The sequence below is a fragment of the Opisthocomus hoazin genome, chromosome W, assembly GCF_030867145.1.
Source record: "Opisthocomus hoazin isolate bOpiHoa1 chromosome W, bOpiHoa1.hap1, whole genome shotgun sequence".
Taxonomy (NCBI): Eukaryota; Metazoa; Chordata; class Aves; order Opisthocomiformes; family Opisthocomidae; genus Opisthocomus; species Opisthocomus hoazin.
In genome coordinates, this window is record NC_134453.1 from 39,803,757 (window position 1) to 39,820,295 (window position 16,539).

Sequence of the window (16,539 nt, forward strand, 5' to 3'; positions counted from 1 at the left end):
AGTTATTGTCTATTTTAGATTTTTAAAAAGGCTGTTTCAGATATGCATTCTTATAAACCATCTAATCTTCATCCAGGAACAATAATATTCAGGGGGGTTGACATACTCCTAGAATCAGACCCTGGTATCACTTTATTTACCACTGTTAGTGATCCACAGACCAGACAAAAAAACCAAACTGTTCTCCTACTTGTACTAGCTGTAGAAAAAGAAGGTAGAGTAAAACCTACTTTGGTCAAGAAATTAGATAACGTTTGGAGGCATTTTTCAGGCTAGCAGTACAGTTTAGTAAGTAACCCATTGGAAAAAGCAATAATGAAATACTAGTCTTCAAAATAGTTGTATCAACTTTAATAATTTAATCAGTATTTAGGGATAGTTTTTATTTTAACTTTTTTTTGTCAAGAATGGAAGGGGGAATAGAAGGAAAAGGGAAAAGGCTGGACATTAGCATGCAGGAAAGCATTTCAATAGATAATACTTCAACCACGAAGTTCTATTTAAAACCATATGTTTTTGGTTTTGTTTTAGGATTTATATAACACAATAACTAGCATGAACTAATTAGTGCCTTTAACAATACTAGACAAAACTGGACAATAATACTGCCAAGAAATACCATGCATCTTTGAACTGAATTGTGCAGCTAATGAACTATTTTTTTCAGTTTTACAACAGAAAAATATATAATCTTTTATTCTAATGTAACTTTTTTTAAACTAATGAACAAATTTCTTATATGATAAAAACCACACAAGAATAAGGTATTTTAAGTCAGCTATGTAACACATGGCAGTAAGGCGCTTTGTTTTTTTCCAAATCTAACAGTGCGTTTACACAAAAGTGCACTGACAAAAAGGCTTTCTATTATTTTTAAAGTGGAAAATAGTTGTATTAAGTTTCACTTTGTATTTTCCCTTTTTTGTTTTAAAGTGTCATACTATGAAACTATCCCTCACTTCCTGTTCACAGATGCAAAGATCTGTGCACTACAGAATCTGCTTTAAATTTTTTCCTGTTATCTTGTTGGTCAAACAAAATAATTCACAAATAAAGCAAAGTACCCAGTTCAGTATCAATAAAACACATCATAAAAAGTGGATGTTTACCTCCTACCTTGTGACTGTGCAAGCTTCACACAAAAGATTTGTTAACAAGACCATCTACATAAAAAAATTTATCAATATAAAATAAGCTAAAGACAAGTAGCTATTTGCAGTATAATCAGATGACAGAAACAGATGGTGATGGGATCCCAAAAAGCAGTCAACATTATTTGCTAGGTAAGAGCCACAGAACTTCTACAAATACACTTGTAGTTTTAGGTCAATATGTAACAGTTCACAACAGAACTAAATTTTAAGAGTTTTATTAATTGTACTATATGATAAAGGCTCATTCCTACAACTGTTTCCATATTGCTTTCCTGACACATGATTAATAAAATTCTGTATTAACAATGCTTTTTTAGAGTGGCAGAATGCTAATTCAGTAGTTGCATACAGCATGTCCAGAACTTGGATGCTGGTAAAACTTCAACTGCATTAGCTCCCCTCTCAAGTCTAAAGGATCATTATACTTAGTGTTGCTAAGTATCCACCTCAAGCTTTCAAAATGGAATGGTTCATGTTAATTTTTTTTTTCCCCTCAAAGAGTAGAAATTCTCATGATAACCACAATTTATGTATAAAATCCATAATCAATCAACTATTCCTATCCATCTAACCTACCTTCACTGGTTCTTAATGTAAACAGTTTCCATTTTTAAATCTTTCAGAAGACCTCACTCCTGATACAAAATCTTTCAACTCTATCAATGCTATGTAACTATTAGGTAACAGTACTTGTACACTAACATAATTATCTCAGATTTCAACCAGTCAGCTTGGCTGAGGCCTATATAATGAAACTATGCAACAGTTAAAGCAATAGCTTTACAAAAAAGCAAACTAAGGAGCACTGAAGGAATTAATAAGTTTAATTACATCTTAAGTAATAAAAAAAATTTGCAGAATAGGACCATATGAATTTGATTCAACATCAATAACAACATTCATTAAGAAAATGTTTCTTGAGGTTTAATAGTTTTGTTACAACAGAACTTCCAGCGTTTAGGAGCAAGTAATGCTTTTGAAGGCACTCACTATGTACTATATGGTATGCTTTCTTAGTAATCAGAAAACAACAGAAAGGAAGTTATGTTTTAATGACTTAATATACAAGTTAATTACAATAGGCATTTAAGATGTACAGCTTATTCACACACTATGAACAACAAAAACATATTGACCAAATAAAATATCAACAGAAGAGCATAATATGCAAAGAATTAGAACTTCACAGACATTTCATCAATCCCAAACGACGGCATCGATACAATAAAATGTCAATGGAATAAGCTTTGGAATACAGTGTCCTGGTTTTGGTTAAAACAGAATAAATTTTCTTTTGGTGAATCTTCCTTACAGCTAAGTTCTTCTAAGTAACTGCCTTTTTCTGAAGTTGGCTGCATATTTTACAGACACTGTCCACTCCAAAGCTGATAACACCTAATGTTTATAGTTATACTGAGCTAACAGTAGGAAAGGAATGCAGAAAAAGGCCCCTGTTTATTACTGTAGCAGCCAAGGTCACTGATAGACCTCTTAGGTCCCGCAAGTGAGGAGTTATAAAGGGTCGCACTTCCAGGGAGGGGCAGACAGGACAGGTGACCCACTACTGACCAACTAGGTATTCCATGCCATGCATGTCATACTCAGTTTAAAGCTGGGGGATCACGAGGGTCTTGCTCTCTTTGTCCACGGCCGGCTTCTGAAGAGGACCCTGCTCCTTGTCCTGCCTGCGATGCGATCCTGATCCAGATTCTGATCTGTGCATTCCTGAGTCCAGTTCCTGTGTACTGCAGAGTCCAGTCCAAGACTTCCTGGTGCCTGCCTGGCCTGCAGCACCCAACTCCCAGAAACTCAGTATCTGTTTTGTATATTTTGTTTTATTTCTCTTAGTATTATTTGTATTATTAGTATAGTCCTTTTAATATTTAATTTGTGAGTCCTTTTAATATTCTCCAATTCAGAGATCTATACAGTTGTATTGTAAGAATAAAACGGAGAAAGTGAGGGAATCCAATTTTAAGGTTTCATCCTTAATCACTCAATGGAAAAGTTATTTTAACACTATCTACATCTTAGCAATCTGCTGTATATAGTTTAAAGATGTTTGAATCCTTCAGAAAATAAGTATACATCCTCTAAATAAAAAACAAACCCCACAATCCCTAAGTTGCATCATGAAAAAAAAACAGGTTTTGCATTTCCTATCTATCAGTTCTAAAGTTAGCTTATACTCATTTGCAGCCATCCACTCTGGTTCTCTTCTCTTTCCCTTTTTTATCCTTGGTGTGCTGAGTACCAGAGGCCTGATAAGAGTGCAGATCCACCCTTGAATGAAACCGGTATCGGCCACCTTCCACATCACATTAGTAGTAAATTCTAGTTGCTGGATCATAATACAGTTGATTTTCCTCTATAAGAAACATAAAGAACAATGCTATCATTACTTTGATAAATACATTTTTCAAAAAACCACACCCAGTTAAAGAACCACATGCTAAGTTTTAAAACAATACTCAAATGTACTGAAGAACTGTGGTGGACTGACCCTGGCTGGCTGCCAGACCCCCACCCAGCTGCTTTCTCACTCCCCCTCATCAACGGGAAAGGGGAGAAAATAAGATGAAAAGCTCGTGGGTAAGTGATCTCCCTCTCTTTATCTTGTCCAATTACCATCATAGGCAAAGCAGATTCAACTTGGTGAAAAATAATTTAAGCCATTACCAGTTAAAAGAGTTGGAAGGTGAGAAACAAAGACAAAAACTAAAACACCTCTCCCTACCCTTTTTCCCAAGCTCAATTTCACTCCTTCATTCTCAACTCCTCTACCTCTCTTCCCCCTGCCCAAGCAGTGCAGGGGGAATGGAGGATTGCAGTCAGTTCATAATAGTTACTTTCTGCTGCTACTTCCTCCTCACACTTTTCCCCTGCCCAAGCATGGGTCCTTCCTATGGGATGCAGTCCTTCAAGAACTGCTCCAGCATGAGTCCTCTCCAGAGAGGAATAAATCCTCTCCTTCAGAATAAATCTGCTCTGGTGTGGGTCCTCCACGGGCCACAGTTCCTGCTAGGAGAACCTGCTCCAGCATGGGCTCTCCACAGGCCACAGCTACTTAATGAGCTGCTCTGGTGTGGGGTCTGCTTCAGTGCATCTGCTCCAGCGGGGGGTCCTCCACAGACTGTGGTGTGGATATCTGCTCCAGCATGGTCCTCTTCCTCACACTGTGGGGAATTGCCTGCTCTGGTGCTTGGAGCACCTCCTCCTCCCCTCCTTCTTCTTTGACCTTGATGTTCACAGGGTTCTTCCTCACACTCCTTCCTACCACACACACTTCACTGTGCAGCATTTAGCATTTTTTTAAACATGTTTTCAGAGAGGCGCCACAAGCTTCTCTGATGGGCTCAGCTGTGTCCTGCAACAGAGCTGTTGTGGAGCTGGCTGGAACCAGCTATGTCTAGGCAGGCAGGCTCTGACCTCTTCTCAGAGAGGCCACTCCTGCAGACCCCTGCCCCACTTCTAAAACCTTGCCACGTAAACCAAATACAAGAAAAATTCCTGTAATTCAGAATGCTTACTGAACAAGAAAATATACTTTATTGTGTAATTGTATCATCAACTGTAATCTATAGCCCTAAACAAACATTTACATATCTAATTATATCCACAAACTATTTCAAAAGCAATAAGATCATTTAAGACTTTAAAAAATAAGTCCAGCAGCATCCCTGAAAACAAAACAAGTAGTTTTGTGCACCACGTGCACTTTTTTTTTTTAAATTGAGTTGAATGTAATGCAAACAAAAACTCTGTTTTCAGCACAGTAGTTGCACTGGGATTTGTGACAGCGTATATATCTATCTATATATACACATACGTATACACACACCTCATAGGACAAAAAGAAAACCCTTAACAGCTCTCTTATGAAAAATGTGTAACAAATTAACCATTATGAAATTTTGATCCACTGTCTGAATTTTTTTTTTTAAAGAAGTAGTTTCTTTCCTGTAACATGAAACTAGTTGGTCGCAGTACTCAAATTACCTATTTCTTGTATTTTCTCTCACTTTTCACTGTGTAGAAGCCACTGACTTCGGTTCAGCAATCTGTCTTGTTCTGAACAAGTCATTTTGTAGCTTAATCTTTTAATTTTGGAAGAGTTACAGAGCAGCTTTAGAGTATAAAATTTCTATAATGCCAAGCAAGTTAAAGATCCAGGAGACACAAAAAAGAACTGAATGAAAATTTAAATTTCTCAGGCTAATATTTTTAATTTGACTGAAATAATTCAATAACTAATTAACAAACTTCCATTACTATTAGTCTTCAGTAACATGTTTTTTAAAAATCAAAATCAGCTTGGATCTTAGTTCTCTGCTCACATCAACTTTTGCTACTTAAACTTTTGCAACAGAGAAAAAACTCCAAGGGTTTTGAAAATGATGCTTACCGAATTATAGTAGAATCCAGTGCTATGGTCATAATACAATCCTGTATTTTCATTGTAAATAAATCCAGTTTGTGAAACAGCAGCTTCTGCAGCAGCTCTCAAGCTCTCCACCAAAGAACCCTCTGGTACCAAAGTATCTTCTGCTTCCTGAGACCAAAAAGTAAGAAATTAAATTTTCTTCTAAAAAGAACTTCCTTGGTTCTTTGGCATTTTACAAAATCCTATTTTAAACAAAATAAATTAGTGCTCTATGGACTTGGATTATTTCAAGAACTATTAGACAAGGTGGCAAAAATCTAATTGTAATTTACTGATAAACTGCCACTGATTTCAGTGGGACCAAGATTTCATTCTGCGCCTTTCATTTTCCCCAACCTTTATTCAGAAGTGGTACACATCAAAAATACACAGTGAATGTCTTTCAGTACACTCCTAAAATAGATTTCTGCTCTCCATTCCACTTCAGTTGCTACATACTAAAGCACAAAACCAGTTGAGTGAGATGATCCAAGAGAAGGCTGGATAATAATAACAAATAAAAAACCCTAACAACTTTCTTCTCCTTATATATTATATCAATGGAAGGGAAAGAAGAAGAAAAAAAATACACCGTAAGAAAGTCAGCATGGCCATACTAAATATTCTGTTGACAAAAAAATGCCATTCTTTCAGTGCTTCCAGCCTATGTTGGACATATGTTTTACAACGTACATGCTTAAAAGAAAACAAAACAAAAAAAACCCAAATCACAAAAAACAAATCTAGGAGTATGTTACACTCAGAACATACTACAAAAGAACTAGCTTCAAAGCACAAGGATGTTTGTCTGCTACCATCAGCACCAGACCATCACAAAAAAGTAATTTCATACAATGACATCAAGACCAAAAGCACATCTTTTAAATGAGATGAAATATTAATAGAGCATTGACTTCAAAACTGGTAAAACCCCAAACAGTTCTATAACCTGTGAATTCTGAATGAAATTTTCCTCTTCTCCACCCTTCAGCAACTTCAGTGTTATCCATTCTTAAAGGAATATTAGCAACTGTGCAATTCCTCTGCAGAATTATGCTCACTGCCTTCAGTCCCATGATTGTGCTGCACAATCATGAGTATCAGTGTGATTGTAATAATTTTCATAACAGTAATAATCTGCAGGGAAAAAAAAAAGTTGAAGTTACATAAATTAGTAAAGCAATATTTTACATGATGCAGTTTAAGGATCCTAAATCTTAAACTGGAAATTTATGTATAAGTAGTCTAATAAGAATGAATTATTAGGTAACGCCTCCACTTTGAATTTACTCTACTTTTACTGAACAAATTATGTTTTGTTTTAATGTACACACATGTATGTGTGCAATGTATGAGATTACTATGTATCAGATTACTGTGGCATGAATTCTGCTACAGTCCATGCTATATTTTATCCTGTTCTAAAAGGAATGGCTTGAAATATAGGAAACGGTCCAAAAGACAATGTCAGGTTACTGAGTTTAATGCAACTAAAGATAGACTTAAAGTGTATTTTATATTAAAAAAGATTCAGAATAAGATATCAGTTACCATCATTGTTCTAGATGCCTGTTTAAGCAATCACCATGTTCTCTACCTGTTTGTGACCATGCAGCATAGTCCTCTATCTGCACTTCTACACTAGACTTCCTCCTTCCTGTTATGGATTTCCTTAGTGAGCTCTTCAACCTGAAAGAAAAACAGCATGTTACAGAACACAAACCTGCATTTCAGCAGTCCATATCAGAAAAGAATACCATCCTGTTTTACATTCTATAACTCAGACAAAACATAACTGCGTTGTAACTATTTCAATCAATCTTTATTTTGCAGAAAACAATTTTTTACGTGAATGGTTGTCATAATGAAAAACATAATTTCTGCTCACAATAAAAGCAAGCACCTGGGAGGAAAAAGAAAAGCTTAACCAAGGTTATTTTTAAGATACCCAACCTGAAAAGTTGAATTTCAAACAATAACCACTGTTCCATGGTGACAGACTGTTGCATTTACAAAACTTCCCTACTTTGCCATAACTATCTGTGGGACAGTTCTTCCACTCTACCTCACTTCTTTTATTAAGCTCATTTCTGTCTGCTTAACGTCATTTTTCCTTCTGACTGCGAAAGCAACTTTGTGGCTGAGAAGACATTGTCTTTATACCCACCACCACCTGTTGAGCCAAGCTCCTAGAGCCAAACGTTAAACATTGACTCGGGAAAGCAAACTAGAGCTAGCAGCAGTAGCACTTTCTCTGGTCCATGAAGTCCTGCAGGCCAGGAGAGCCCGGCAAGCTCAGGAAGGCACGGGATCCACGAGCTCAGCCGCAGGGTGATGGGACACAGCAGGGGGACTAATCAAATTCAGCGTGACCTGGATAGGCTGGAAAGCTGGGCAGAAAGGAACCTGATGAGGTTCAACAAAGGCAAATGCAGGGTCCTGCACCTGGGGAGGAACAACCCCATGCATCAGTACAGGCTTGGGGTGGACCTGCTGGAGAGCAGCTCTGTGGAGAGGGACCTGGGTGTCCTGGTGGATGACAGGTTAACCATGAGCCAGCAGTGTGCCCTGGCTGCCAAGAAGGCCAATGGGATCTTGGGGTGCATCAAGAAGAGTGTGGCCAGCAGGACGAGGGAGGTTCTCCTTCCCCTCTACTCTGCCCTGGTGAGGCCTCATCTGGAGTACTCTGTCCAGTTCTGGGCTCACCAGTTCAAGAAAGATGCGGAGCTACTAGAGAGAGTCCAGCGGAGGGCTACAAGGATGGTGAGGGGACTGGAACATCTCCCCTACGAGGAGAGGCTGAGGGAGCTGGGCTTGTTCAGCCTGAAGAAGAGAAGGCTGAGAGGGGACCTAATAAATGCTTCTAAATATATGAAGGGTGGGTGTCAGGAGGATGGGGCCAAGCTCTTTTCAGTGGTGCCCAGTGACAGGACAAGGGGCAAGGGGCACAAACTGAGGCACAGGAAGTTCCGTCTGAACATGAGGAAGAACTTCTTCCCTCTGAGGGTGACGGAGCCCTGGAACAGGCTGCCCAGGGAGGTTGTGGAGTCTCCTTCTCTGGAGATATTCAAGACCTGCCTGGACAAGGTCCTGTGCAGCCTGCTGTAGGTGACCCTGCTTTGGCAGGAGGGTTGGACTAGATGACCCACAGAGGTCCCTTCCAACCCCTACCATTCTGTGATTCTGTGAAACTCTTGGTAGGAGGGGCCGAGGGGTACCCGATCGGGGGACTACGGCAGTGGGGATACCTGACAGGGCTGGGGCCGGGTGCCGCTCGGCCCGGAGAAGAGAGAAGGGCGGAGGACCCGGTTCCCAGGGTGGGGCCCTACCCGTTTTCTCAGCATCTCGTTACCCTCCCGTGCCTCGCGGTAGAGGCGCTCGGTGCGGTGCGGCCAACGCTGCGCCCGCTCCCACTGCCCGCTGCAGGCGCCCAGGCCCGCCTCCAGCGCGGTCACCCGCTCCCGCAGAACCCGCTGCTCGCCGCCGGGCGGCGAAGCTGTGTCCACCCGCTCCTCAGCGGCCACCCACCTGTGGTCACCTGGCACATGGAACAAAGCGGCAGCCCCAGCCACGGCGCCCCGATCGTGCACGAGGGCAACAACAGAGGCGACGGGGTCGCAGACCCCACCACCACACGCATACGAACTTTAGCCTGTAGTACCACTACAGGAAAAGCTTCCTCACGACCGACAAGGACCTACCCACGGAACAAGAACGCGGTGCAACCCGGAAGGGACCAGGAGAAGCAGGAAGTGACATCGGGGGAGTGCGCATGCACCTGACTCCAGCTTGCGGTTGCCAGGCGACGCGTTGGGGCGGGCCAGGGCCCATGTCCGATAAAAACAGCTGTGGGTAAGAAACTGTTGAAGAGTCGTAAATTGTTAGGGCTAAAGGCTGGAAGAGTTTGAAATCCATTAACAGCCTTGACCTAGCAGCTGCATTTGGCTCTGCTAGAGAGAGCTTGTTGTTGTTGGGGTACTTCAAGGTTTCACCTGTAACACATGATAGAGTGAAATGTAATTCTAGCATGTATGCTATTCTACAAAAGTGCAGTATGCTTTTGCTTGTGGTTTTGGGGGTTTTGTTTGGTTTTTTTGAGGGGAGGGGTGTGTTTTTTGTTTGGATTTTTTTTGAGATTTCTTAGTCTACATTGTAGCAAGCTGCTTCATGTCCTGGCTAGAAATTGCAGTGTGTGGAGAGTATTGCAATTATAGTGGTCTGAGTAGCGTTCAGGGCTACTGTGTTAAATCTGTGCAGAGAATTGTAGTTTTGTACTCCCATACAGATTTCTGCTACTGAGATTTCTAGTGGCAGCTGTAGAGGAGTCTTGGGTTTTTTCCTACAGCCCCATCTCAATATGATAATATTCAAGCCTTTACTTCACAGGCGTGTTTCTTAACTGGGCTTTGCTGCTGACGAGCACAATGCTTCTCAGTTGTTAACAAACAGTAAACGTGGTATCCTTTGTCACTTTTTCACCTTGCTCCAGAAATGAGAAGTACATCATGGTAGGTCATAGCCTAATAGTTTTTAGACCTGCCAATAGTGAATGCATTACATACATAGATACCCAGTCCTGCTAGCAGGTATGTCCTGAATAGTGCACCACCTTTAGAGGAAGTGCTCACCTGACTACTTGAAGTAATGTATACATTTTGTATATACACAAGGTGTAACTTGTTTGTTTGTTTTGGCCTTTCATTGACTGCTGGCTGTTGCTGCGTTGAGTCTCCAAAGGGATGAGGGCTTTAAAGTTTGCAGAGTGTAAAGATGCAGGCCACAAAGTTGTAGCCATACTTCTGTGGCCTGTTTTTTGGCTGCTGAATACAAAGGGGTGGCTTATTGCCTGTCAAACTTTTGTCTCAGCATCAAAATAGTGATTATTTTTGCCACTGCAATCTATCCACTTCTGAAATGTTTTTAGCTTGGCCTCATGCCATTACTTACTAAAGCTTGGTAGTAATATGGGACTACAATAGGTTTGAGGTTAGACCTCATTCAACACAAGCAAGCTTGAACCTTATGTAGTTCTTGTGGAGAGCAGATAATACAATTTCAGTCTGTGAGTTAGAAGCTGAGGTAGTGAATAAAGGTATCTTGCTTCTTGCAAGTGGTTAAAAGGACCTATTTCCAATAAATAATAAGCCCGAAGACATGCAAGATAGAAAGTCACAGTGTGTTGCAGTGTTATTTTAGCATGAACACTACTTTTTACTGCAAAGTCAATTGGGTCATGCACAGTTCATTAAGTACTGTGGTGGTGCAGCGCTCCCCCCCCCAGTAATCTCAGAACCAGCCAACACTGTATACTTGCTTGCATTACAAGAATAGTCAGCTGGCGTGACTGGCCATTTTTCTTGCCTTTGAATGAGAGCAGTGAATCGGGACTGTGCCAGCTGTGGCCTGCAACAAAGGGCCACATGGTTGCTCTGTTGGCCCTCCCACTGCTGGAGTGGGAAGGAGAATGGAAAGAAAAAGGCAAAACTCATGGGTCGGGATAAGGGCAGTTTAAAAGAACAGCAAATGAAGCAAACAGTAACAAAAAATAATACTGATAAGGAGAATATACAAAACAAACAGTGAAATGCACAGAGCAACTCTCATCACCCGGTGCCCCGTGTGCTCCTGAGCTTCAATTAACTTCGCCCCCTGTCCAGCTTCCCCCCACCCGAAACCTAGCATGATGGCACGTGGTACTGAATACCCTGTTTTGTTTGGCCAGTTTGGGTGAGCCAGCCCAGCTGTGTCCCCTCCTGGCTTCTTGTGAAAATTTACCCTATCCCAGCCAAACCCAGGACATTATCCACCCCTTATTCTGTACCATCTACGACATGACCAGGTACCCCATTCTCCAATTAATCACCATCACTTTTCCTGCCTTTAATATATACACACAGATATCATTCCCTTAGTTTATGGATCATCACTCTAAAGGGTCCGTTGAGTTCATTTAATCCATGACTTTGGGCTCCATCTGTCGTAACAGTCTGTCAGGGCGGGAGATATGTTGTGTGGTGATGGGCGGTCACATGCTGCATCCAGAGCTCGTGGCTGGTGTATCTGGTGCAGCCCATGTCCATGGTCTGCGGGTTGAAGATGTGGATCTTGATGAAGTTGCTAGGTGTCAATTGTTGAAGTCAGGTTCAGTCCCATCACTGCTGCACTTTCCTAGGTTTCATCCAAGTCCATCCTTCACTAGTTTGGGTGATTCTGACTGTAATATCCTTGATATAACATATAACAACTATAGTGGTGATAACAGACAGTGACAGGGTCATTTATCAATTAACATTATACAACTTATTTATTGACTATTCTCACCCAAAACCAAATCCCAATGAGGTATATATCAGACTTCCCCATCCTTCTGCATCACCCACCAGGAGCACCCAGGTCCTTGAGCAAAAGCAATCCTGTGGACGGGTTTACCTTAGCCTGAGGCAGGACTAACCCAGACTGCCTTCCCTAACATAATCCTCATGTGCACTGCGGGGAGTTTACCCCTTCTACAGGGCGTGGAAGTTTTGATTGGGCAGGACCAGCCTGGTTGGTGGAGCCTCTGGTGTTAATAAACCAGGTGCCTTTTGAAAAATGAGTATCCCAGTTTTTGAAAGTCCCACCCCCCATTGTTCTCAGAGTAGTTTTTAGCAGTCCATTGTACCATTCGATTTTCCTGGAGGCTGGTGCATGGTAGGGGATGTGGTACACCCACACAATACCGTGTTCTCTGGCCCAGGTGTCTATGAGGCTGTTAAGAAAGTGAGTCCCATTGTCCGACTCAATTCTTTTTGGGGTGCCAGGTCTCCACAGGACTTGCTTTTCAAGGCCCAGGATGGTATTCCGGGCGGTGGCATGGGGTACAGGGTAGGTTTCCAGCCATCCGGTGGTTGCTTCCACCATTGTGAGTGCATAGCGCTTGCCTTGGTGGGTTTGTGGCAGTGTGATATAGTCAATCTGCCAAGCCTCCCCATATTTATATTTTAGCCATCGTCCTCCATACCACTGAGGCTTTACCTGCTTGGCTTGCTTGATTGCAGCGCATGCTTCACATTCATGGATAACCTGTGCGATGGTGTCCATGGTCAAGTCCACCCCTCAGTCACGAGCCCATGTGTATGTCGCGTCTCTTCCTTGGTGGCCCGAGGTATCATGGGCCCACCGAGCTATAAAGAGTTCACCCTTATGTTGCCAGTCCATATCCACCTGAGTGTCCTGGGTTTGGCCAGGACAGGGTTAATTTTCACTGGACTCCAGGAAGGGGCACAGCCGGGGGGTGGAGGCTGACCCCACCTGGCCAAACAGAGCCCGGTATTCCATACCATGTGATGTCACGCTGGGTTCCGGTGGGGGGGGGGGGGGGCGGCGCGGCAAGAAGGCACTCGCGGCTTAGGGGGGGTGCAGCGCCGGTCCTGTTTCGGGAGAGCGGCCATCTGGGTTGTACGGTTCATTGTTGTGTTTTCTCCTTATTTGTATCGTTGTTGTTCCTGTTTTCCCTCTGTTTGCTGTTCTGTTAAACTGCCCTTATCCCGACCCACCGGTTTCTGCCTCTTTCTTTCCATTCTCCTCCGCACGCCGGCGGGAGGAGGGGCGGCCGCGTGGCGCTTTTGTTGCCAGCGGCAGCCGAAACCAAGACACTGAGCCACTTCAGTCTTGGCAGCCTGATCCACCTGGTGGTTGTTTTGATGTTCTTTAGTGGCCGGACTCTTAGGGATGTGGGAGTCCACGTGACGGACTTTTACAACCAACTGCACTGGCCACTTTTCTTGATCAGCGATGTCTAAAGCCAGCTGGATGGCTTTCACTTCTACACACTGGCTTGACTCACCTTCTCCCTCGGCAGTTTCCGCGACTTGTTGTGTAGGGATCCATACAGCAGCCTTCAACCTCCGCTGCTTCCCCACAACGCGACAGGACCCATCCGTGAACAGGGCATACTGTTTCTTATCTTCTGGCAGCTTGTTTTGCAGTGGGGCCTCTTCAGCACGTGTCACCTCCTCCTCTGGCGATGCTCCAAAATCTTTGCCTTCTGGCCAGTCCATGATTACCTCCAGGATTCCTGGGCGACTGGGGTTTCCCATTCACGCCCGCTGGGTGATCAGCGCGACCCACTTACTCCACATAGCATCGGTGGCATGATGCGTAGAGGGGACCCTCTCTTTGAACATCCAGCCCAGGACCGGCAATCGTGGTGCTAGGAGGAGCTGTGCTTCAGTGCCGACCACTTCTGAAGCAGCTCGAACACCTTCATATGCTGCCAGAATCTCTTTTTCAGTGTGAATATAGTGGGCCTCCGATCCTTTGTATCCTCGGCTCCAAAACCCCAGGGGTCGACCTCGAGTCTCCCCTGGTGCTTTCTGCCAAAGACTCCAGGTTGGGCCATTCTCCCCGGCTGCGGTATACAACACGTTTTTAACATCTTGCCCTGACCGGACTGGACCAAGGGCTACGGCATGAACTATCTCCTGTTTAATTTGTTCAAATGCTTGTTATTGCTCAGGGCCCCATTCAAAATCGTTCTTCTTCCGGGTCACGTGGTACAGAGGACTCACAATCTGGCTGTAATTTGGGATGTGCATCCTCCAAAAACCCACAACACCCAGGAAGGCCTGTGCTTCCTTTTTGCTGGTTGGTGGAGACATAGCTGCTATTTTGTCGATGACATCCATTGAGATTTGACGGCACACATCCTGCCATTTTATTCCCAAAAACTGGATCTCTTGCGCAGGTCCCTTGACTTCACTTAATGGCGATATCGGCTTTCAGAAGGTTCTGAACTATTTTCTCCCCTTTCTCAAAAACTTCCTCTGCTGTGTCACCCCATACAGTGATGTCATCAATGTACTGCAGATGTTCTGGAGCTTCACCCTTTTCCGGTGCATTCTGGATCAGTCCATGGCAAATGGTGGGACTGTGTTTCCACCCCTGGGGCAGTCGATTCCAGGTGTACCGGATGCCCCTCCAGGTGAAAGCAAACTGTGGCCTGCACTCTGCTGCCAAAGGGATGGAGAAGAATGCATTAGCGATGTCAATTGTAGCATACCACTTGGCTGCCTTTGACTCCAGCTGATATTGAAGTTCTAGCATCTCTGGCATGGCAGCACTCAGCGGTGGTGTGACTTCATTCAGGCCACGGTAGTCTATTGTCAGTCTCCACTCTCCAATAGACTTTCTCACTGGCCGTATGGGACTATTAAAGGGTGAGCGAGTTTTGCTGATCACTCCTTGACTCTCCAGCTGGCGGATCAGCTGATGAATGGGGATAAGGGAGTCTCAGTTAGTACGATACTGTTGCTGGTGCACCATTGTGGTGGCGACTGGCACCTGTTGTTCAATTTCTTCCATCTCTAAAGCAGCTATTCCAAAAGCCCACCAATACCCCTTTGGGTCCTTGAAATAGCCTCTCCTAAGATAGTCTATACCAAGGATGCACGGAGCCTCGGGGCCAGTTAAGATGGGGTGCTTCTGCCACTCCTTCCCAGTGAGGCTCACTTCAGCCTCAAGTACACTCAGCTCTTGGGACCCCCCGTCACTCCCGAAATGCAAATGGACTCTGACCCTTTGAAATCTGATGGTATTAGAGTACACTGTGCACCACTGTCCACTAAAGACTTCTACTCCTGGGAGACCTTCCAGGCCATCGAATCCACAGAGTCAATTAAACCTGATTGTCCCTTTCCTTCACCTGGCTGGAGGCAGGGCCTCTCTAATCCTGGTCATGGAATTTGTTACTCGTTTCCTATAAAAATGACTTAGAGGTCCGTTCAAGAAGATCAGAAGGAAGATCAAGCTGTCTACCTTGTCTGGAGAACTGCCTGCTGGAAACTGGAGTGGCATTTTTCCTAGAAGAATCCCCTTTTGCCATTGTTTTTCTTGAAACTCACGCAGTTGTGCCTCTAGACTTGAGGTGGGTTTTCCATCCCACTTCCTCATGTCCTCTCCGTGGTCACGCAGGTAAAACCACAGGGTGCCCCGTGGTGTCTACCCTCTGTATCCTCTCTCTTGAGCTGAGAAACGCTTGCTCCTAATAGCTGAGACACTGGCCCCTGCAGGTGAGGAGTAGGACATACTCTCTTCAAGTTGCTGGGAGTACTGGGACAGTTTCACCACAGCTTAGACGAGGGAGGAAGAGAGACTTTCTTCATATTGCTGGAGTCGGACAGCCACCTCATCCACTGTTGGTGCCTCTTCACCTTTCCAGTCTATTACTGCCAGTGAGTTGGCATATGAGGATGGTGTGCTCCATACAAACTTCCTCCACATGGTTCATGTGCACTGGACTTCATCTGGGTCTGTGGGTAACTGCGCATTGTCCGAGTCATAGTAAACAAGATCCTGCATGGCTATTCCCTCAGATACTGGATACCTCTCTCCATACTGGTCCACTTGCCAGGATAACACACAACAGCCTCACTGGAGGGGTACCTTTCCCTCACGCCTGACAGAAGTCTCCTCCAGAGGCTGAGGTCTTGTTCCTTTTTCCCAATTGCCTTGTCAATGCCCCCTTCCCTGGCCAGGGATCCCAGCTGCTTGGCTTCCCTGCCCTCTAATTCCAAGCTACTGTCCCTTTTATCCCAGTACCGCAGCAGCCAAGTGACAGTGTGCTCCCCTGGGTGGCGGGTGAAATCTTTCCACATATCTCGCAACTCACTCAGGGAGAGGGACTGGGTGATGATCTCTGGCTCTGCCTCCTCCTCCTGCTCTTGTAATGGCCCTGGTTCATTGTCATCCTTTACAGGGCGACCTGATTTCTTTGCATATTTCTTTGTCTGTATAGGGGCAATTGATACCTGCACGAGTTGGTTTCCTGGTTCAGCCGCGGTGACTGCCACGGGGGTTGAAGCAGCCACCATGCCTGCCGCGGGGGCTGGGGCAGCCATCGGGGCTGGGGCAGCAGCAGCCACGGTGCCAGCTGGGGGGCCTTGAATATCTGTAGCATCTGTAGCTTTGTTTCCCCTCCCTTTC